Genomic DNA, 23,641 nt, shown 5'->3' with positions numbered 1-23,641 from the left:
CACTGCTGCGCTATTGCACAGGTTACGGTCGTGACACTAACTCCGAGAAGATAGAAATTAAAATAATCGAAAAACTTCCTTGATAAAAACACAAGCCACTCAACCCGTACTTGCGGATACAATTAAAGAGTAACAGCTTCTGAGGTCACCACGCTCGCATCCAAGTGACACAAATTCGCAGAGCCGATTTTTTCTGCGTTTGAATTGCATGCCGGTGAGGAAATTATTACATTCATTACGAATAATTGCGGAACAATTCAGGGTGAGGAGTCGCAATTTAGTTGCGAAGATCCCGATGAATAAGCGCATGGAGAAACCGGTACTGCCGTCTTCTGCAGAGTCAAATATTATTCAACAACTTACGTAACGTGTAAACTTTCGGAAAATCGGTCGGTTAATTTTAAATGACTCAGCGAGGGCAATTCCAGCCCGTCCATCATTCTCTCCTCCTATCTCAAGAACAAACACGATTTGTCTTCGTTTCATTTCACTATTCAATTTCATATGTAATTTTAACTTCATCAGAAAGACACACGGAAAAAATTAAATTACTGATTTAACAATTCAATTGCTAAAAAAAGTGACTGCAATGTTTCAATGTAGATTTTACAACAAAAAATGCTACCCCCCGTGGTTAAAATAGCATACAGTAGTGGTTAAAGTAGCATTTATTTTGTTGCAAACTCTACGTTGAAACATTGCAGTCACTTTTTTTAGCAATTGAATTGTTAAATCAGCAATTTAATTTTTTCCGTGCAGGGAGAACGCGTGAGTAAGTTTTACTATTCGAGTATCAAACCAATATTATTTTCAGTGAAAAATGTACGCACTGATTTGATCCATTACTTTTTTTTTAATCTTTTGCACTGCGTCTAAATTATAAAAATGGAAAAAACAGTTTATATCTAAAGATCGTAGACGAAATCAAAATCATGCTCATGGCAAAAACTATGTATCTGTGATTAAGACTTTGAAAGTCTCCGTGAATGTTTCCTTTTTGGTTTGTTTGTTTATCCGACTGTTTGTCTGTTGTTTTGTTCTTTGTTGTTTTTCTTTTGTTTATTTATTTTTTTCTTTATTAGTTTATTTTTTTATTTTTTTATTTATTTTTTTGTTTGGATTCGTAAAGAAAACTGACAAAACGTCGTATAAGAGGAGCTCTAACCATTTGTTTCTGAAAAAAGAAAATACGATTTGAGTTTTTTTAACGTTGCAATGGAGACACGCGGTTGTCAATTTCTATCATGGATATATTTCATCAGATGAGAGGCGTAAGGAAGTTCATGAACCCCTACTGCAAATCGAAAAATGTACTCTCGTTACATTCCCAGTCTTGACACATATATACATTTGACGAAAAGAAGGGGGAAGGCAGGGCTTCCATCTCTCATTTCGCCTAATTTAAGGACGTTTCAGTAAACGTGCCGCTCACATTTTCCGCCCAAAATTACGGCTCCGTAGAAAGTTTTTAATTTAACGACTCCTGCGCGAACTTTGCGGCGCGTTCATTTGAGTCGGTTCTAGGCGGCAGCAATAAAATAATATTTCCTGTTGCTGCAATAAAAATTATTCCGGGGCGACGGACGGACGGAGGCAGCATGCAGTGGATGCAAGAGCCACGGTTCCACAAATAATGCGCGACGGGAAATTAGCCGCGCCAAGTCAATGCGATTGGGTCGAATAATTTTAAACCTACCAGTAGCTTGAGTACCTTTATGGGGAGAGTATAGACACTACACCATTACGGGATCCATTTCTGGATGTCTCAGGGCCGTTATCTTACTAGATGGGGCTGTTAGGGACCTAAAACATGGGAAAGCCAGTGAAAAAATGGTGGTATATTTTCCCTTTTGGCACCGTGAATTTTACCAATTGACTAATTAAAGCATTAGAAATCATTATGGCACGACAATGCTAAGACTTTATAGTGAAAATTTCAAACCTTTCAGTTTCCCGAAAAGTGGAATTTCATTTTCTACGAAATTCCAACGATTCTTCAGGGGCTGCGTATGCAACCCGTAACCAGCATCCAAAATTTCGGGAAGGAACTTCGTTTGACTCAAGCTCCTTTTTTTTCAAAATGTCAAAATAAAGACTTATACTGCTTTATACGTATGCGTTCCATTGCATACACGGAGAAAAAAACTTCGTGCATGGAACCCGAAGTTGAGGTCATGTGGATCTCTGAAGTTTCGGATCACGCATCCGAAAACCTGAGGTCCAACTGCCGAAGTTCGGATCAGACATCGAGGCACTTCGGTATAAATCGAAGTACTTCAGATGTCGGACCCGAACTTCGGCAGCTGGACCTCAAGTTTTTAGATACGCGATCCGAAAACTTCAGAGATCCATATCACCTCAACTTCGGGTCACACGCACGAAGTTTTTTCCTCCGTGTATTATTGCGACTCCATTGCGGAAGTTGTAAAAAAATGTCGTGAAGTTTCATTATAAAAATTTATTCTGTGAAATTAGTACGTGGTTAACTTCGCTCGGCCAACATCACGGCACGTCGCCACCCGCTGTCTGTGTAAGCGTGGCTTCGGAGTGCGGGAGCTGCGAGAGCGAGTGCATGGGTGAAAGTGACGAAAATAAGTCGTAACCGACTGCCGACCGGTAACCGATGATTCGGAACTGGCAGAGTCGACGACGGGTGCGGGGGTGTTGGCTAGGGGGGGTGGTGGCGGTTCCGCGGCCGCGATGAGGTCGGATTTGACAGACGGACGGCTGCGATGACGAGAACGCGCACTGCCAGACTCCGGTTTAAAAATGGGTTTCTCCCCAAAAACGGCCTCCTCTCTCATTGCCATGGGGCACGCCGCCCCGTCAAAACCAGTGGCGTGGCGTGAATTGCGATATATCGATTGTTATGCCATTTAAACCTATGGAAAAAGATCGATTATCAGGGTGTTCGCAGCGAACACCTTATTAATCGATTCTTTACCATAGCTTCAAATGGCGAGATATCGATAATCGATTATTCACGCCGCCCCGTCAAAACACGACTCCCGAAAACGTTGACGAACATTAACTCATTACACGGCGGTTGGAATGGTTGTGCTATGGGAAAACGCCCTACGAACATTTGAATGTTGCCGAATTGCCCCTGGCAACGAATGTATTTCGGAGAGAAGTTATGCGTATTTTTTCCGGAAATGTTTACATTTTTATGATTCACTGGGAAAAAAACACATTGGATCTAGAGTTCAGACTCTTGAAAACATTGACAAGAAAAAATACTCTTGATTCAATCAGATTTTTGCTTAAATCAAAAGGAAATCCGCTCAAATTAAGAGGCTTGGTTCTCAATTTAAGCAAAAATCCGATTGAATCAAGAGTATTTTTTCTTGTCGATGTTTTTAAGATCTGGACTCTAGATACAATGTGTTTTTTTTTCCAGTGATTAGATTACGTAGAAATTGTGTGAAAAATTGGAAGAAACATATTTAAAACTTTCCCGATAAATTCATTTTTCATCAAAGAAAATTTCGCAACGCCTGAAGGGTCATACGGCGTTTTTCCTTGGCATGGCAGAATACTGTTGTCCTCCGGAAAAAGCGATGTATCACTATCAATGTCGCTGATGAAATATTTATTTTCGAAGTACATACACAAATATTTTTCTTTCAAATTTTAGATGCGCTGAAGCTAAATGCGAGTTTAGTTCCATGAAAATGTCAAGTAAATTCAAGGCAATTAGCAGTGGCTGGCAATTTTCAATCGATTTATGTGTTGTTTCGATAAATCAGCATAGGGAAACTTTGATGGGCGATGAACTTTAAAAGCATGATCTTGGCTTCGAGCGCCATCATTTCTTGTGATACTTCACGCTTCGTCTCGGAGTTAGTTTAGTTGCTCGTCCAATCTAAACCCAATTAAGATCACGGATTTCATACACGCTATACGAGCGCCTTCATTTCTTGTGATACTCTACGCATCGTCTCGGAGTTAGTTTGGTTGCTTGCCTAATCTAAACCCAACTAAGGTCACGGATTTCACTACACGCTATCCTTAGTGTGCCCGTTACTATCATAGGAAAAATTGTCTAATCACATTAAGGGCAAATAATCAGTACTTTAATCTTATTCTTTTATTTCGGAAATTTATGCTTATCTATTTATTCACTGGTGGCTTACTATGCTAATAGTCTGCGGAATAGATAAAATCATAAATCGTCCTTGGCTAGTTTAAATGCTGACGTAAAACATGAGGCATTCTAATTCTCTTACATGCACGAATGTAGTGACATTTGAATGTCACTCTTTAAAATGAGTTAATATCATTAGTGTCATTCGAAAATCATTCTTGATAAGGACCTTTTGTCGCGCTCATACATGCGTGTAAATTCATAATGCAGGAACTGACAAGACTGTGAAATACACGGTGATTTAAAACCGCGCTCTCGCTCTTAAGTGGATTGAATTTCACGCTCTCGTCTTGTTAAACCTTAAAACAGTCGTTTGTTGTCGCTGATCGCAAGCGAGTCTAAATCAAAAGGAAGAGGGCGGAGTGAAGAATTGAAGATGTGAAAAGCGTGGTTCCTTCGGTCCTGTTCGAAAGTGTCATCCCCTTCCTGGCATTGTCCGCGGGTCACCCTACATCTGGCTCCAACATGCCACCGGCCGCACCCCCGAAAATAATGCGTGTCATTTCTCCAAGATAACTGTTTGTTTATTTCTCGGTCCAACCTTGTTCTCAATGCCGAGTGGCTCAAAGGTTCCCGCTTTCTAGACGCAAGGTCAGACGATGAATGGCTTCCAGATGTAGAGTTAAAGGCACGCTGCTCAGGAGCATATCATAAAGGCGAAAAAAAGATTCTCTATGCAAAGGAAAAAGTGCATGCCACAAAAAACATACATTTTTAAAGCTATAGAGGTAGGTATTGAATAAAAGAATGAAAGCGCATTTTAAATCTGAATTAAATATAGCCGAAAAATACGTGGATAGTTCATTGTTCTGGAGCTGATTCATAGGTGTAAAAATACTTTCACTTAAAATTTAAGATTCATTCGTGTCAAAATAGGCGTAACGTTTGAAAAAGCACCAGTAGGCTTAAAATTAAAAACTATATAAATTAGCTCGGTATCATTTACAACGCATGAAACGCAGAGAGAAATCGGGCTTTCAAGATATAAAACAGTGAAAACGTAACATGTTTCCCTCGAGACCATATGTAATCGGCCAGCTGTACAACATGTTTTTTTGCAAAGTGTCCTAAAATGAGTCCTATTTTGTTCGAAACAACAAATTGTTTCTGTTTTTTTTCTTGTTTCTTTTGCGTGATTTTGAACAACCAATGAGAAAGCGAATTCCAATTTTAGGTTAGAAAACAGCGTTGTCTTGAGTAACAACATAAAAACGCCTCTGAGCACGTTGCAGTTGTTGTACAACAATGTTGCTGTGAGGGTTCCCAAATTTTGCACGCGAAAAGAAGCCCCACCCCCACAACACGAAACAACTTCGTACAAAATGTGATTGTTGCTTGTTTTCCCAACATGTTGCGAGTGTTGCCTTCGAACAAAATACGACTATGATCTTCAAAATTTGATGAGTTGCCATCGTCGTCGGTCGAAATGTTGTCGACGACCTTGATAGGGGAGAAGCAAATCGCCAATTGTTTCTGTCTAGCCTTGTTTTTTGGAGATTGAAAAAAGGGTTTGTTAAATTTCGAAACGTACCGTTTCGCTATTTTTTTGTGGTTTTTGATCTCGGATGTTGATATGACCATGGTTATAAAGTGGTCTAATTTTTATTGTCTATTGAGATTGTTATCAGGGAAAAAAACGAAAATCAGACGCACCGATCACGTTGTGGCTAATAAGCGTCGGTGGTTACGATTAAATTACAGTTATAACACACAGCAGCAGCTGGAAGTTGGAAAGTAAAACTGAAGCCCGTCTCAAGGCCGGGCCTAATTACGCACGTGGTTCCGAATCGGCCACCATCGGATAAGTCCCAAAAATTCGAGGAACTGAAGGACTGAGAAGCAACCATGCGGTTCTGATGGGAGAAAATTACGCTTTAAAGTACGTGTGAGAAATTGGCAAAACCTTGCGAAAACGGCCTTCAAAACCTCAGCCATCAGAGCGGATGGTCAGCTTTCAGTAAAGAATTCGTTTATCTTCCGGGCAAACCACGCAAAAAAATACCTTTCCATGTACTTGCGCGAAATTTTGTGTCCGTTTTGTGGAATGTCTGAGTTTCTCGGTCGATTGGCATGGATGCTAACTGATTTCACTGACGAAGTATTGGGAGGTTGAAGCTCTCGCAGAATATTTTCTTATGGTGCGTTTAAGTCTCCGAGTTGTACGGGGTGTCCAACTATAGTTTCACTAACGAGGTATAAGGATTGGGAAGTTGAAGCTCTCGCCGACTTTTTTCTTACGATGCGTTTAAGTTTCCGAGTTATACAGGGTGTCTCAAAAGAAGGTCTCAACGGCCCTATGAACCTAAGGTGATGTTCTATGCCCAATGGAGCTTTTTTTATTTAACATCCGAAGTTTTGGGGGTTCACGTCCTCGCTGCGGGTTAAACACATACTACTAATTTTCAAAAGGCGAGTTCCTTTGACTAGATGCTTTTCGCCAGATGAGAAAAAGACTTCCTGGGGTATTCTATGATCAAATTTTTAAACAGGCCTGTTTTTAAAACTAATTAGGTAGCTACGCTTCCTGAACGTTTCGAAATCCAGCCTCCGAAGCGCTGCACGCCTCAGGCGTTATGCGCCAATTTTTTTTTTTTTTTTTTTTTTTTGTCCGATTTTAAAATTCATAGTTGTCAAACCATCGGGAGGACGATATTGGTACATCAAAATTATAACCCTTCAGAGTATCATCTCAAAATGCCAAATATCAAACCATCGGGAGGTCGATATTGTAATGTAAAGCAATAACGCCGATAGAGTTATCAAAGAAGAGACAATGCACAGAGATTTTCTTACTCATTAAGTGCCATTGTTTTCTCAACAAAATTAAAAACTAATTCAAGGATTCTTATTATTTAAATTTACCGCCGATCGACGTAGAGGGGTTGCGTGCAGACGTGCCTCACCTTGCTGGCAGATTTACCCTGAGTACAAAACGATTTCAACCCTTCCTGGGCATGAGCGACTGAGCGAGTGCAGAAGTCACTCAGGTAGAGATTACACAACCCTCGTGAAACGTGATCTAAATACCTTCCGCGGTGTCAGAGGGGCGCTTTAATTGGCCAATTCTACTATCCTAAAGAAGAACGCCGTATGAGCATTCAGATGTTGCCAAATTTACTTTGATAAATATCGAATTTTCAAGGAAACTTTTCTTCCTTTTATCATGAGCGAGAAGAAAATTCGCTTTGACCTGCACCAAGTGCAGCAGGACAGTAAAAACGGCCAGAGATGCGTCCGACGCTACCCCTAGGCTGGTGATAGACTGCCGTGATGAGGAAAAACGTCATATAAGCCCTTATAAGTTGCCAAATTTTCTCCGTTAAAAAACGAATTTCCAGGGTAATCTGGGAATATTTTCCCTCCGATTTTTCGGAGGATTTTTAGCACAATCGGATCATAATTATCTGAAAATGCCGTGAGAAGATGTTCAAACCTCTCCTTAAAAATAAACATTTTACCTGTCGTAGGAAATTTGTCAACTCTCGAATGTTGATAAGGCGTGTTTCTTCGGCGCGGCAGTAGAGATGATGTTTAGTTCCCGGTGATTTTGGGGTCAAAACAAGTCGTGCAAACATTTTTCTTTCAGGCTGCCATAGATTCTTACTCGTAGATTTATCTAAAGTATCGGAAAATCTTAAAGAATAATATTCGCAACGTTCCCCGCATTACATCAGGGTGAAATTTGGCAATGACCTAATGTTCGTTCGACGTTCTTCCTCAATTCGAACCCGTTTGAATGGGATTTAACACCACTTGCGACGACCATGGGGTCCGCCGCGGGGTGAGCGCAACAATGGGAGATAAATAAAAATTTAAAAAAAACCTTTCGGGGTCGGGCTTATTGTGCAGAGCGATCAGCTGACTGGCACGGTTCGCTAACTGCGCCTCGCGGCACTGCGCACAATAATAGAACTAGCCATTCAGAGAGGTCGGACGCTCAATTTTTTACTAAAACTGAAAAGTTTCACGTTTACATCGTCACATTATAAATTTTAACACGTGTATCCCACAGGGTATCTTACGAGAAAATTAATGGAACCACTTTTAAACTTCTATTTTTTGTGTAAACGAAGATATCAGAATTTGCTAACTGCGCCTGGCGGCTCTACGCACAATAAAACTAGCCATTGCTAGAGATCGTACACTAAATTTTGACTAAAACTGAAAAGTTTCAAGTTTAAACCGTCGCAATATAAAGTTTGAGAGATGTCTCTTACAGGAAATTGGACGATAAAATCAATGAAAACACTTTTAAACTTGTGTTTTTTGTTTTAAAAAAGGTGAGATTTTAAATTTTTCCTATCGTGTCCAATCTTTCGCACGAATTTGATCTATTGTGCGGCGCACACTGGAGCGAATCGATTAGAGAAGTTGCACAAGAAATTTTCGACTAAAACTGAAAATGTTTATGTTTATTTCGTCACATTTTAAACGAGGGGTGCTACTAGAAGAAAATTTCACGAGAAAACCAATAAAGCCACTTTTAAAACCTCAAAGCTTCGAATGAATGGAGTTATATGAGAGTTTAAAGTTGAGTTAAAAGTTTACGCATTTTGCCCGACCTCCCTAATTGACTCGATCCACTGTGCGGCGCGGCGTCAGGACCGATGGGCGCTGCGGCCGCTGGGTCACCACTCGCGAAAGGGGAAGTTCGCTCTTGAACTTAACGACGCGCCAGCGCGACGCCGTTAAAAAACCGCACCGCCAAAAAACGCGGTCATCCTGGTTCTATGCTTGCGTAATATGCCCCGCCCCTCACTACTAGAGCAGATGTCATTCATTGCCTCCGAGCGAGTCTCTTACGTGTCGATGGTTGGTCATCGAGAATTCGCGGCGCTTCCGAGTTCAGAGTCCAAGCGCCAGGGGGATGCGAATTCTTCTGAGCGGAACACACCGCGCTCACTAAAATGTATTTCATTTTGTGAACTCTCTGTGACTCCTAAATAGGCAAAAATCTCTGGGAAAAATAGATATCGTCACCTGCCGGCCAAATTATCACAAGCGCCATGCAACGTTTCAAAATTTCCGCCGCTATTTTATTTTTTTAAAGAGAAATTGTTCAACGCAACTGTCCGAAAATTTCACTGAATTTTCTTTGTGCTGCCGATAAAATTCAGTTGACAAAATTACAAAAATGGCGAAGTTTGCTCTAGTCCTGCAAATTTGTCAATTCGCAGATAGGCGGTTTTGTCCCTTAGTCATCGCTTGGTAAAGAATAGCAAGAGACTGGTTATTTTTTGCCTTATATTGCGTATTTTTTTGCTTTTTTGTTTTTAAAAAAAATTGGTTGCTAATGTCATGGGGATGCGAAAATACACGCGTTAAAATGACGGCATAGAGTGGTAAATGTTTTACCTCTTAAATCCATTACACCAAGTTTCCACATCAGAAAAATAGTGTAATCGTGAACAAATCCTGTAAATTCGACTCATCAAATGCTTTTATGTGAACCAATAAAAATTTCTGGTGCAAATCTTTACACAAGAACTTAAAAAAATGTTTAAGATACTTAATGTAAAAATAGCGGACACGAAATTTGAACTTCCTAGTTGCCGCCAGAGTGTGATGCATTATATTTACTTAATCCATTGTGTTTTCTCAGGATCTGGTAGCTGCATCCGCCCGGGCGCGTGATGGAAAGTTGACATTCCGAAGCAAGATTTTGAAAGGGTGACAGTGAGGCTGACTCACGCGTCCACGCTGCGCGCCGCACAGTGGATCGAGTCAATAGGAGAGGTCGGACAAAATTTGGAAACTTTAAACGCTTATAACTCCGTTTATACATAATTTTGAGGTTCTAATAATGGCTCCATTAGTTTTTTCGTGAAATTTTCTTCTAGAAGCACCCCTTTAAATTTAAAATGTAACGAAATGAACATCAAAATTTGCAGTTTTATTTTAAAATTTCATGTCCGACCTCTCTGATTGACTCGATCCACTATACGGCGATGATTCATGCACCGAGTCCACGATGTGAAAAAAGCCCATCCCATGATGACATCGTGAAAAATACTAGCCAGAAACTGATTCGTTCCCTCGCAACCCACCAGTCATCCGAATGGAGAATTTGCACGAAATTTTTTTATTGTGCCATCTTTTTTTTTTTTTTTTTTTTTTTTTACTACTTCAAATACCACACAAGTGGTAATCCTTGCGCTTCCAGTTAGAGCCCTCCCCCCTCCGTCCCTACCATGTACCAGCCCAAGGCAACCGTTGTTTGAGACCATCAAACTCGGGTCGCCTAGCCGGGAATCGAACCCGGGACCTCCTGATTGTAGAGCCAGCGCTACAACCACTACACCACAGGAGGCCGACAAACCAATCTGAGAGTGCTTGATGAGCGAAGTTGGCGGTATTTTTTTTACAATTTTTTTCTGATATGGAAAATGGTAGAAAAATAGATTTAAGAGTGATAAAATATACCGCCTTGTATACCGTCATAAAGGCAGAATTTAAACACGTGCATTTTAGCAGATGCGATCATTTGGACTGCATTTTGCAATTTGGAACTATAAATTCTGGCTCCTCTGGAAAAACACTTATGTTCATAGGGAAACTAATGGCACACACGTTGTTTTTAAACCGGGCTAGAATTTATAGTTCCAAATTGCAAAATGTAGTCCATTTGATCATACCTCCTCCAATAATTTTTCAGTCTAGAAACAGAGGATGTTCTCGTGCTCAGGTTAGACAGTAGTTTCCAATTGAATATGAAATTCGTCAGCGAAACTAAATTTGTAACAAAACTTCAATGGAAATATGAGGACATTTTAATCGGACCGATCGAATTCAAGCTGGGTTTCCAGAAAAAGAAAAATCCTCCAGAAGATTCAGTGGGAAATTCAGCTATCGTCTCAAGATTATCTTATTAAATTTAAGGCTTTTGCTTCTTACCATCTGATAAACGAGAAATTTTTACCGAACTTTATTCAAAACAATTCTTCTAGATACCTCAATTTCCTAAGTTCCAAAACGAAGTATTAAGTATTTCTTAATTACAAAATGCAGTCAAAATGTAGGATTAGCGTCGGATTTTGATGAATTAACGCAATTATTTCGTGGCGGTATCCAAATAAAGCAGTCATCATTGGTTATTTACAGAGCACAGGTATATCTGAGACAAAAAGAAACTTCAGCACGCGGGTAAAAGGGTCCAAGGGGGCCTGGCTTATCCAAGATGCCCCCAAGAAAATTGTGACGATAAATGGTCGTTAAACCACAAGGCGCCAAGAGGGACAAATAGTCCAAGTGGAACAATTTAAGCTACACAAATTATGAATTACGGCACTTAAAACTTCAAAGAAAGGAAAAGAACTGTAAAATTTTTCTCCATGAGTTTTCACTTTCAAAAAGATATGAAAATATATCCGCAAAAAAATTAGAGGTTGTTGAATTATTTATAATTGCTCGTCTTTGTTAAAACTTGAAAGTAAGTAGGCATGCAAGGAATTAATACTAATTTATTAATTTATTCATCCATGCATTCATACGCTCATGATAAACTTCGGTTGTTCTCTGTCAGTGTGATTGTCGGTCAAGGAAAATAAGAAAATTAAACAATGGCTTCATAAAAAGAGGGGGGCAAAGAAAGAGGGAAAAAGAGTAGAAGGTAACTCGCTCCGAGAGCCGATACGAGACCACCAGTCCTCTCTTTAGAAGCTTTCATTTTCCGTCTTCATCGCGCTCAAAGAATATTGCTCTCGTTTTGGAGGCAAATTCTTGGTCCGATACCTCGTTATCAAGATAGAAGTCAGCGGTAGTTGCTGAACTTTCTCCAAAACCTATAAACTTTTAATTGTGATCGTTTTGAATGCCGAGAGCACGGGTATAACATAGTACGTTCTATCTCGTGTGTCACGGTTTTGTAGTTACGTATTGACAGATAAAGAAAAGACGTTCAAAGCAGAATTTGTCAAATCGCCGAAATTAATAAATTTTATAAGATCAGACGAAATTAGAAAGAAAGTAATAAAATGAAACGGCGTGTAAATCTACATGACTCGAATTCTAAATCCGTTTGGCTAAAACTGTGATAGAGAGACGTCCACTATCCATTTTAGGTCTCGACCTGAGAGAAGTAAAAGTATGCTGACTTTTTACTTTGACCATAGGGCACGTTTTTATCGATGCAAATTAATAAACCACATCCAAGAATTTCATTGGAATGGAGATTGGCCAAAGACGTCAAAGTGACAGCCACGCAACCGTGTACGAAGCTATTACAGCCCGTCTTTACTCTATTGAGTTGATTTCTCTTCAAGATTCAAACACTAACGATCGCAATCAATCTTAAAAGAAGGAGCAAAAGGTTACGATCAATTACTAAACGGCAAAAAAATATATTTCAGTGTTAGATCAATCATTATAATTGTCACAATGCTCATGAAAACAAGTTCAGGTCACGAAACAAATCACGGTGTATTACGGTCATCTCCAGATTATTCATGAGAACTTTTCGATCAAATTTGATCCCTAACTTTATAATTTTTTGGGGTGTTGAGCTGTTGACCCAAACAAGAACTGCTCACTTTCTTCCCGCAAATCCATGCTTATCTCCAAATATTTAAGGAGAACATTTACTTTACTACGATGGAAAATTATCATTAAGAGAAGTTACCCTTTCAATGACCAAACTGCCAAAATGCGTCAGCCCAAAAATTAAGATGCGCTGGTTCCATAAAAATTAATCTCGAGTTTCAAAAATGCTTTCGAGAGGGTATTGAATGAATCGAGTGTATGAGGGTTGCTTCCCGCTACAAATAATGACGGTAGGACAGTTGTGAAAAGAACAAAAGAACAGAAAAATTATCTGTTGAAAATTATGATACAAAGCTCGTTATATAACGATCCGCTTAAAATACTCCAACTCCACCCCCTGCAATGCTGCGCACAGCCAGCGGAAACATTCACCAACCCCTGCAGCTTTATAATTCGTGAACGACCCTTATTATAATCAATAATCGACCATGTCCATTTTTTTAGAGCCCTCAAAACATTGCACCCTTACGCATTTCAGGGCTCATCTCGAAAAGGGGCGCGTTCCTCTATGGAGACAGGGTTCAATGATTATTACAGTTATATATATTATATGCTCTCGGAGATACGTTACTCCTTAGGCGTAACTAAATTTTGAGTTGATACGCGTCGTCCATTCAACTCCATGCTTTTGCGGGCTCACGTGGAAATGAAGTTGCACCCTTACGTCTGAAAAGGGACAAATTGGGGTGTGAAGCATATTCGTACTAGTCAGCTTAGTGGTGGGGATATTCGTTTTAAGGAAGGCTACCGAGAGGATGGGATGCAAAATGGCCTGTTGCGAAATTTGATGAGTCACAGCCAACGCGTGAGGGAGGGGGAGGGGGATTAAGAATTGGGTCGGGGTGCGTTATTAAGGAAAGACCGTTGCGTTGCGTTACGGTGCGGAGCGGAGCGGCACGCGCGTCGCGCGTCCACAACGGGGCCACCTGATTGGTCTGTCCATGATCATCCGATGTGGCGATGATGTTCAAATTGAGATACAGGATGTACAGGGTGATCCTAAGGTCTTAGGACACCCCAGTAACTTTTGAGAAAATTGAAGTAGAAACTTCGAATTTTGACAGTGCTCCTTGATTAAACTCAACTACATGTTGAACCGCCCAAATTTTTGGAGGACCACCTATACTAGGATAGGGGGTGTGTTACAAACCCCAATTTTTTTTATTATTATTATTTTTTTACTTTCTCGCTCCCCTAGGGTATGGGAAATATTATTTTTTCTTTTTTCCAAAAAGCATCCCCCACTTCAAGACATATTGTTGTATAGAAAATGAAAAAAGAAAGTGTTTGTTGATATCAGAACAGTTGACAAAATGACAGCTGCAATGGGGGGAAACCCTCAGTTAAAGGTTTTTTGCATTTTTTACCGATGAATTTCCTGCAATGTAAAAAACTGTAGCATATTGATTCTGCGGCAATGCCTTGCTCGAAAAATAAATCCCTCGGAAAACCCTTAAAAACGGATTTCCCGCCGTTTTTAAGCTGCCAATGTGTCAAGAATTAAAAATAGACCTTCATCAAAAGATGTGTCCCATGGTGAGGGCCGCTTTGTGAAAAAAATAGCTCCCCCCCCCCCCATCACCCCGGACGAGGCCCCGAAAATTTGAGGATGGGTGGTAAAAAAAAATAGTTTACTTTGACCAAAGAGCTGTCAAATGGGACTGTCAAAATGTCAAGTCCCTAACTCCCGTCGCTCAAAAGTCACACGGATTTCCTGAGACTTTGGAGTCACCCTGTGTAGGTATGATACAGAGGGCTAAGTACAAGCGCCATACGGCGCGGCGAAGAGAGAATAAGAGAGGGAGAGAGAGGGGGAGATGAGGCTATGGCCGTGTGCCGCGCAGACGCTAAATTGAAATATTTCGGTCCAACTCTCTTGATTAGTTAATTATTCAGCGTCACCGCAGAGTTGTCAGATTCGGCGATTGAGCTCGCCGTCGTCGGAACGGCTTTTGAACTCTCACTTCGGGATTCCCTCGTTAATTGGGCGAGTCAAACGCTAACGGTTTTGTTTGAGCTTCAAATCGAGCTTGGATCTATTTTTTTAATACATTCCTTACGGTAGATTTACATGCTGTGAACGCGATTCAATGGGATTAGGGGCTCCTTATTGCAGGAAGGAGCTGATCCGCGAAAGTTGAGCTTTGGATCCGTTTCCGAGAGGTAATTTCGTGGAACAAGTTCTGCACAGCAAATTGTAAGAAGGAATTGGACTACATTTTAAAATTGAAGCGCTGGATGCAAAACGGACATTTCTTGGTTGCGGTAACTCAGAATCTCTACTGGTGTTTCATTCATTATAATTGAAGCAAATGTACGGACTTCGTTGAAACTTTTAATGAATTTTATTTGAAAGTTTATAATGCTGTAATCGAAAAATTTAAAAAAAATTTACCCAATAGTCTCCTCTCTAAAATATAAATTAGCAGTGGAAATTCCAAAACATCGTAACCAAGAAATGCCCTTACTGCACCCAACATCTCAATTAGAAGCTACTATTTGGACCGCATTCAGCATTGACTATTGATTTGGACATACCATAGCATAGCTAGGGCAAACGTAACCTTAATTTATCTCGAAATTCAAAATAAGAGACGTCTAAAATGTAAACGCGATACAAATATTCGCGCAAGATGGATGTCCACATTGCATATGATAAATGTAAGATGCGATGCCGTGAGTCGCGAACTCGCAATGCTCTTCTCTAGTTTGAAGCAACATTACAAATGAGACAAACGCAAACAAACACGATATGGAAATAAAGCGAGGGAAAGGATGCGCGTTAACGACGGCGCAGAGATACAACTATTCGTACTTGATGGATGTCCGTGTTGCGTCTGAAAAATTGAAGGCGCGATGACGCGAACCGTGAGCTCTCAATGCTCTGCTTTATGCTGTCAAACAAGCGTCGCTCTGATTCGGGAGAAAAGTTAAAAAAAGGCTTGAAGACATCTCTCCTACCTTCGGCTGTATTACTCACGTAGTACTTGAGGCACCATTACGAATAAGACAAACGGAAAGAAACACAATATGGAAAAAGAGGGAGAGAAAAGGATGCGTGTTTAGGACGGCGCAGAGATACAACTATTCGTACTTGATGGACGTCCGTGATGCATCTGAAAAATTGAAGGCGCGATGACGCGAAGCGTGGGCTCTCAATGCTGTGCTTCACGTTCAATTTTGCAATTTTCACTCCATGCGATCAATAAACTTTGAGCCTGAAAATAGCGTAAACTTGTGCTGATTTGCCAAAATTTTCTGAACCCCACTCCACGTAGGGAATGCCCTACCAGGAAATATCACATTACGCCCCTTTAACCAGCCAAGGGTCTACGGCCTCAGATGCGAGCCAGTCCGACCCTGCACAACATTTCAATTTTGAGAAATTTTACAATGCGGATTTTTGGAGGAAAGTAAATCACAGGTTTATGTAGACAACTGGACAAGTTTCTATCGATGGGTAGATACGCAGAGGGAAGAGGCGCTTACGAGCTTTGCGTCTCTGCATAGAATTTTGACTGAAAAGATAACATATCTCGATGGCCAAAGTGCGAAACCACATACCTCAGTTTACAATGTTGCTGACTTCCTTAAATTCTCTATTTTTTCTTTGAGGAACTAGTCAACGTAATTTCTTGAAAGCTTCTTTGATTTTTCTTCTCTGCTGGCAGAATATTCCATATCGACTGTGAAACTACCAAACCACGTATCTCGGTTTGCGACGTCGCAGACTGCCTGTCATACTTTATTTTTTAAATGGAAAACTACTTAATGTCCAGTCTTGAAAATTTCTGTATTTTTCCCTCTTCGTGCGGATAAAATTCTGTGAAAATTTCAATGAATGATATTGATTTGGTCTACTTCAAAAAAATAAAATGTGAGCTTAGATTTTTAAACACCGCAAACGAGATACGTGGTTTGGTAGTTTTACCGTCGATATAAATTCCTTGCTAAAAAATTGCCTTCTTCCTCCTGAAGCAAAAAATAGGGACGAAAATTATGAAACCCCGGAATGGAGATACGTGGTTTCGCATGTTAAGAATGGATATGAAACCCGGTGCTAATAATAATGATGAGTCCCGTCGAAGGAATTTTGAGTGGTATCTAGAGATGAGCGTCAAGGCGGATAAATTGTGGCGGGTTTAGTCCAAATTGCAGACTATCTAAGTTTATTGCTCCGATAGGTCCTAACAGATCCGCGCCGCCTCAGGCTCCAATTTGTCTGGTGCCTCGCCCCACATTTGCCTCGAAAATGCACCAATTCATTTATCTTGGCACGATAAAACAGACTGAAAAGATGACACCTCCTCGCGAGCTCGAGCAAAGTCATCGTTTATAACAGACGATCGCTCAGAAAATTTGAGGTGCCTAATTGCGTAACGTAACATTAAAGCGGAGGACCATCCAAAATGGATAACGAGACAGTTTGATTTAAGATCTGTAAGCGCGCTTTTTAATAGACGATGGTCATTCAATTTTGACGGCACACAGTGGATCGAGTCAATGGGAGACGTCGGACAAAATTTGGAAAATTTAAAAGCTTTTAACTCCGTTATTCCGTGATATTGAGGTCTTAAAAATGGCCCCACTAGTTTTCTCGTGAATTTTACATCAAATGGCACCCTTAAAATTAGAAATTTGACGAGATAAACGTGGGACTTTGCAGATTTAGTAAAAAAATTCGTGTCCGACCTCTGTCATTGACTCGACCCACCGTGCGACGCGACGCTTGTCTCGTCTTCCGAGGTGAGAAAGTGTAAGTGTACATACCGCTGAACACTTACAGGGACTTTTATGACTTTTCAAGAGCGGAAATGTTTTCCTTCCGCCGGAGATTGCGCGGAATTAGTCAAAATTGCGTAATTTCGGAAAAATCCAACGTCATCTTCTTTCCAGTATGTGTGAGGATGGAAAAGATTAAAATTTTCCGCGAAGTCTTGTGTCGAGAACGGAAATGAAGATTATGGTGGAGCATTCATTGCTCGTTGACTTCGATTGACTTGAAAATGTACGATTTTATGCGTAACATTTCGATTGAGTGCTAAAAAATTGTTCAATATTGCAGTCAGGCGTCGAAAACGTCATTAAAGCGTAATTTATAAGTTGTTTGATGAATGTCTGTCTTCCCCTGGTAAAAATAAGTGAATTATGAATGGACCCCACATTCACCGGTTAGGGTCCGTTTACATGATCCTTTCAGTGCTCAATCATAAACGGGCCCCAACTAGGTTTTATCAGGGTTGCCAGTGCAATTCTCCCATGAATCAAACCGAAGTTACGGATCAATGTATTCAAAAAGTAATTGAACCATCATGAAAAGAAACTTTGAACAAATGATTCCAGAGTGAGGAGCAAAAGTTCGAATTTTCTATTTTAGATCCTTCGAGTGGAAAGCGCATGATGTTTATCTAAAAGCGCGTCAATAACATTAAAAACTCACGATCCAAATTGAGCTGCGACTGCGCGATTCATACACCTATTTGCAATTGGACGTGATTCTGCCAAACTAAACTTTGTGCATTATGATGTGAGCCCTGTTATGAATATATTCTTTTGGGTATCAGGGCTCATGTCTTAATGCATATAGTTCCGTTTGGCAGAAAGACGTCCAATTAATTGAAGCCATACGGAAATAACTCTAGATACCTCGATATCTTACTTTTACAAATGACTACACCGAGAAGCATATATGGTTAAAATTACGGTATTGGTGCACGATCCGATAAAATCTTAATTTACACAAGTCATAACCATCAGTGGTGGTTTTTTACCACTACGCGGTAGTAAAATGACTAGTTGATCGCCTATTAGTAAACTATTACTATTATTGGCTATGGTTTCTTATAGATAAAGAACTCGCATCGAGCAATGAATAATTTTAACCCTGATTCTTCTTTATTTGTGAGTACCTATATGTGTGCTTTACAGCGTAAATTTTTGGGATTACTTCATGACTTAGCTCCATACAAATCAAATAAGAAAACACACACGTACCAAAGCAATGAAGTACTCATATCTTCATTAGCGATGGACGATAGAAATGTGTTTATTATAGATCTCATATTATTATGTGGTGTTATGAACAGAGTTCATCAAACGTGGAAACCGATTGCTAGCGCTCAAGACTCAAGACCTCATGCTTCACCGTGCACCTCTGATCGTTCATTTTCCTCTATCTCAGCAGTACGATCGGAAAAATCGACTTAGTTTGCAACCCAAATTACTTTTTTCAGCTCATGTTATGCTCCGATATTTACTGATATCGCTCATAGGTTGCACTCCTCGCTCGCTGACGGAGAGGGAGCAAAAAATTATTTTGATGGCTTATGTTATCTACTCGAGGGCGGCCAACTTAGCACATGATAGTCGATGGCGTGGCGTGCTGTGCGATTTATCGATCGATCTGCCATTTAAACCTATGGGGAAGGATCGATAGACAGGGTGTTTGCAACGGACACCTTAATAATCGATCCTTTACCATAGCTCCAAATGGGGAAATATCGATAATCGAACATTCATACCTCGCCTCTGATGATAGTGTGCGTTCCTGTTCATTATCATTGACTGAGGGAATCACGTTGGAGACTTTGTGAACAGAGGTAAAATGAACGTTTCCATGCTAAAATGAACCATAAGCATAGAGTTTGCGTACAGCATAGTTCCCTCTGGCACAAATACTTCCAAGTGTGCAGGATCGTTTGCATTGAAAAACATTTTCTTTTCTAATACGGCTGCGACAAAATAGTTCTGTACGGTGCATTATGATTTCTAAAATGGAATGGGAAAAAAACTATCTTCTGGCTCCATTATCTTACATTGTTCAAAGTAATTTTGAAAAAATTAGAGAAAATGAGTCAATGCTTTCACACTGTCGCATCGAAATGACTTCCGACAGTATATATTGACTTGACATTATCTCGAGTCAACTCGGTTAAACCTGGATGTTGGATGTTAAAAATGTTTGATTGCCACCGACTGTCACAATAATCACTTACACAACGTTTGAGGCCTGATCGAAATTACTTCCAACAGTGATTATTGACGCTATCTTGAGTCAACGCGGTCAAACTTAGTTTTGGATGTTGGAAAATTATTTACTCGCCACCGACTATGACAATTATTCTGACTGAAAAAACAGTTTTTATGTAGTAAGATCCTTAAAACTGCATGGGGACCGATAAACCAAACTTTGTCTGGCTCCATTGCTATCTTAAATTATCCAAAAGATAACTTTGGGAAATTGGTCAATTTTTTTACATTGACTCATTAAAATTAAATCGAACAGTAGGTATTTATTGCCACTATCTTAAGCCAACTTCGATGATGAAAAAAAACGTGTCCACCAAGCATTAGAATTATTCAGACTGTAAAAAATCCCATCGATAGTACCCAGTAAAAAAGCAAAAAATTGACGCCTGCATAGTTTCTTGCCATGAAAAATCGGGAAGAACCCCTCTCGTTTCAAAATCTCCGAGACATTGGGGATGCGCATTTGTGCAAGGTCGTTGAGGGGTGGATTTGGCGGAAGTCACGTATCCAGGTCACAACGTTCGCAGGCTAAAAAGTTGACGGGCAATGCCCGGAAATGACTGCATTCACCCGGCATGCAGTGAAAAAATGTCACTTTGACCTAACGTCATGATGCCAAACTTTGCTGCCGTGGTGAGAAAGAACGCCGTATAAACATTCGAGAGTTACCAAATTTCCTCAACTAAAATGTTTATTTTCGAGGAAATAAATTAATATTTTAGCCTGAACTTTTCAGACACTTCGGCTGACATTGCTAACAAAATTATCTAAAAAATTGGAAGAAAAATATTCATACGTATACCAGGAAATTCGTGTTTTATCAAAGGAAATCAGGCAACGCCTGAAGGTTCATGCGGCATTTTTTCTTAGCACGGCAGTTTGAAGCTCCCCAAAGAGCGTTCAATTTCTCAGTTACTCTAAAAAAAGGAACTACAGTCCTTCAGAGTAATACTACACTACAATAAAGTGCTAACGATTTTTTCCCTGTGTTACCTACAGCATGTGCGTCTTCATACAAATTGCAGTTCCTCAAACGAAGAAACGTAGCTCTATTCTGAGGTTGCAAAATTGACCAAACAATTTAATGTTTTACGAGAAAATCACGGTGCAAGTTTTTCTCCACAATTTGACTTATTTTTCGGTGCAGTCAGAGGAAAAATGAGTGGATTTTCAGTTAGAAATGCTCAATAGTTTCCTGATAAGAGTTCAATTTGCGAGTGGAAACTTTGCAAGGTAGAATCTTCGTTTTGCCCATTTGTGTTAGAGACGACAAAATATGTCGGGATACCTAGTCTTCATTTTAGATTGCGTCGATTGTATGGAAGTCCTGTAAATTGACATTTTTGTGCGGTCCAGTGGTGTGACGTGCTTTGCGATATATCGATATTTTCTCATTTTTAGAGCAATGGTAAAAAGTCGATTAGTAAGGTGTTTGTTGCAAACACTCTATTTATCCATCCTTTTCCATAGGTTTCAATAACAGCTAAATCGATAGATCGCAGAGCACGCCACGCTATCTGGTGCGGTCGATGTTACAAGAATCGGATGCGTTATTGGCAAAGCTTGGGAAGCGGAGGCTTCTTTAGATACTGGACCACATTTTGCAAAAGAATAGGAAACTGCTATTTCTGGCTTATTTTAGAAACGACATTTATCTGATGTTAGTTTTCTCTTCCAGCTACGCGTCTCCATGGATAGTCCAGAAATATTGGTTCCTGCATGGTTGCAAAACGCAGTCAAATTTGTGGACTATCCCTTTCGACGGCGCTTCTATCTAAGCATCTCTCTTCACATAATTTCAACCTTTCATAATGAGTCGGGCAGAAACCGCTAATGTCCGTTTTCCAGTCTTGATTTCTGGGGGAGGGGGGGGGTTCTTTTTGGAGTTAGATGCAACCATTGAAGAGGCATTAGTAATAATAAAGAGTTATAATGATCCAATAACAAGTCTCTGCACCACTGTCATGATTGAATCACTCTTGAAAAGTATGATTAAATTGCACAGAAAAACTTAAAGCTGGAAAAATGGGCATTAGCGGTTTTTGCCCGATCCGATTCAATCTTAAAAGTATGATTTTGAGGAGGATTTTTGGGTGCCCCCACGACAAATTCGTATCAGAGCTCCCATCGCCCTAAATCCGACGCCGACCTCGTGAGAATGAAAATCAGTTTATTGCAAAAATAAAATCAGTACGTACGCATGAAAAGTGCTGCTGAATAATCCCTCTGTAAGGCAAGTATCACTCCATAAATCAACACTACAATAGGCACAAACACAGAGTAACGCGTAAACTTATCGTTGTTATAAATCCTTAAAATAAGTTTATTATTCAATTTATAGGAAAATCGTGCCGGTAATTGATCGCGAGGAAAAGATTTTCACAACAGGAATCAAATTCCTCTCCAGCACGGACGTCCACAAAATACTGCCGATTTCCGAAAAATATCGAAAAGAGAACACTCAATCGTACAGCACCCCTTTTTAATTCAGCGCAATTGGCCCTGCGGAAACACTACGGGGCGCACCACGTGATAATCCGCGGAGAAGAACAGCGACCGTCTGACGCGGAGGACCGGGCGAACCAAACTAAACCCGAATGCGGGAGACGAAATACGGGTGTCACACTCCCAGCTGATGCATCGCGAGGGACTCTAACCTCCAACACAAATAGACTCGTCTAGTAAGCCATGGGGGAGCCAACTACGCGAAGAAGGGAGGGGTGGCGGGGCGTTAGGCCAGAAGTTATGAATGAGATGCAAGAGGATCTTACGGTCTTACCTGCGTATCGGTGCACCGCTCCGAGGCAGTCTCCAACTCATTACGCTAAAAACAGCTTCCGGCTCCAAATTATCCAAAATAAACAGCACAATTCGCTCACTTCACACTTGGAATCCCGCCGCGGGAAACGATAAGATGCACTGATCAGAAAACCAAAACACGCGAAATACCCGCGGGAACGATGGAGGATCGAGAAATCAGGTGAGCATCTTCGATCGCTGCTCTGTCCGCGGTGGGGTGGCCTGCCACTATCGTCACTGAACTGTCACTGATAGCGCTAATCCGCCACTGCACTAATCCGCGGTGCACGCCCCACCCCCTCCTCCCGACTGCGCGCGGCCCTCCCCCCTCCGCCCCGCCCCTTCGAAGCCGTGGGATGCTAGAGCAGTGTCAAGGTCATCGCATAATCAATCGGGTTGAAGCCGGCGCCTATCAAAATGAAAAGATTCGATTCGGCTCGGAGCTTGCTCCAGCGATTTTCCTCGTCAAAAATGGACGGGGAAAATCGTTGACACTCTAGCTGAAAATCCGGGCGGAAGTTGTTTTCACTGAAAAAAATATCTCAGTGTTTTTACTGAGAAAAGGGTAAAATTACCAAGAATTCAGGGTTCTATTTGATCCCAGTTTTTTTTTTTTGGTAAAATTACCATTTATGGGATTGGTAATTTTACCGGGAAATCTCGGTGAAATTATTGAACTTTCTCGGTAATTTTACTGGATCTTGGTAAAAACGCCAATATTTTTTATCGACTGTGGTAGAATCACCGAGATAAAATGCCAAAGCTACCGGGAATTGATTACCAATAAAACTGGTATTCTTACCTGAAAAAACAGTAAAAATACCGGTTTTTAGGTAAGTTTACCAGTCTGTTTTGGTAAAATTACCAATAATTGGTAAAAAAAAGTGAGATGGTAAAAGTACCAACGGCCCTTGATAAAAACGCCGAGAGTTTTTTTTCAGTGTTCCTTAGAGTCCCTTTATACCCAGAGTTATGACATCTCACTTTTGGTTGGGCTGAAAGAGGCCCAAAAAAAAATCCAATTATGATTGGTCCTCGCTCAAGGAGTCACAAGTGAGTGCACCAAGATTGCGGTACCTCGAATGTGAACGAAAGTAATGAATATATATCTAAATTGTGGTTTATCAA

At 40.5% G+C, this 23,641-nt stretch overlaps 1 protein-coding gene across 2 annotated transcripts in view; it reads right to left on the bottom strand.

Annotated features, from left to right (window-relative positions):
* Positions 1 to 22,772, bottom strand: part of LOC109044298 (uncharacterized) — an 81,122-nt gene extending 58,350 nt beyond the window's left edge. The window contains exon 1 of one of the 2 annotated variants that reach the window (XM_019061943.2): positions 22,494 to 22,772. The gene's annotated coding sequence lies outside the window, so the exon portion shown is untranslated. Of the gene's footprint in view, positions 1 to 21,912; positions 22,372 to 22,493 lie in introns of those variants that run through there. The other variant, XM_019061944.2, reaches the window with a different exon arrangement.
* Positions 22,773 to 23,641: the final 869 nt, after the last annotated feature.

This window comes from Bemisia tabaci, chromosome 3, assembly GCF_918797505.1.
Source record: "Bemisia tabaci chromosome 3, PGI_BMITA_v3".
Lineage (NCBI taxonomy): Eukaryota > Metazoa > Arthropoda > Insecta > Hemiptera > Aleyrodidae > Bemisia > Bemisia tabaci.
Note: the sequence above shows the minus strand (reverse complement) of the source record. Positions and strands in the feature narration are given on the sequence as shown.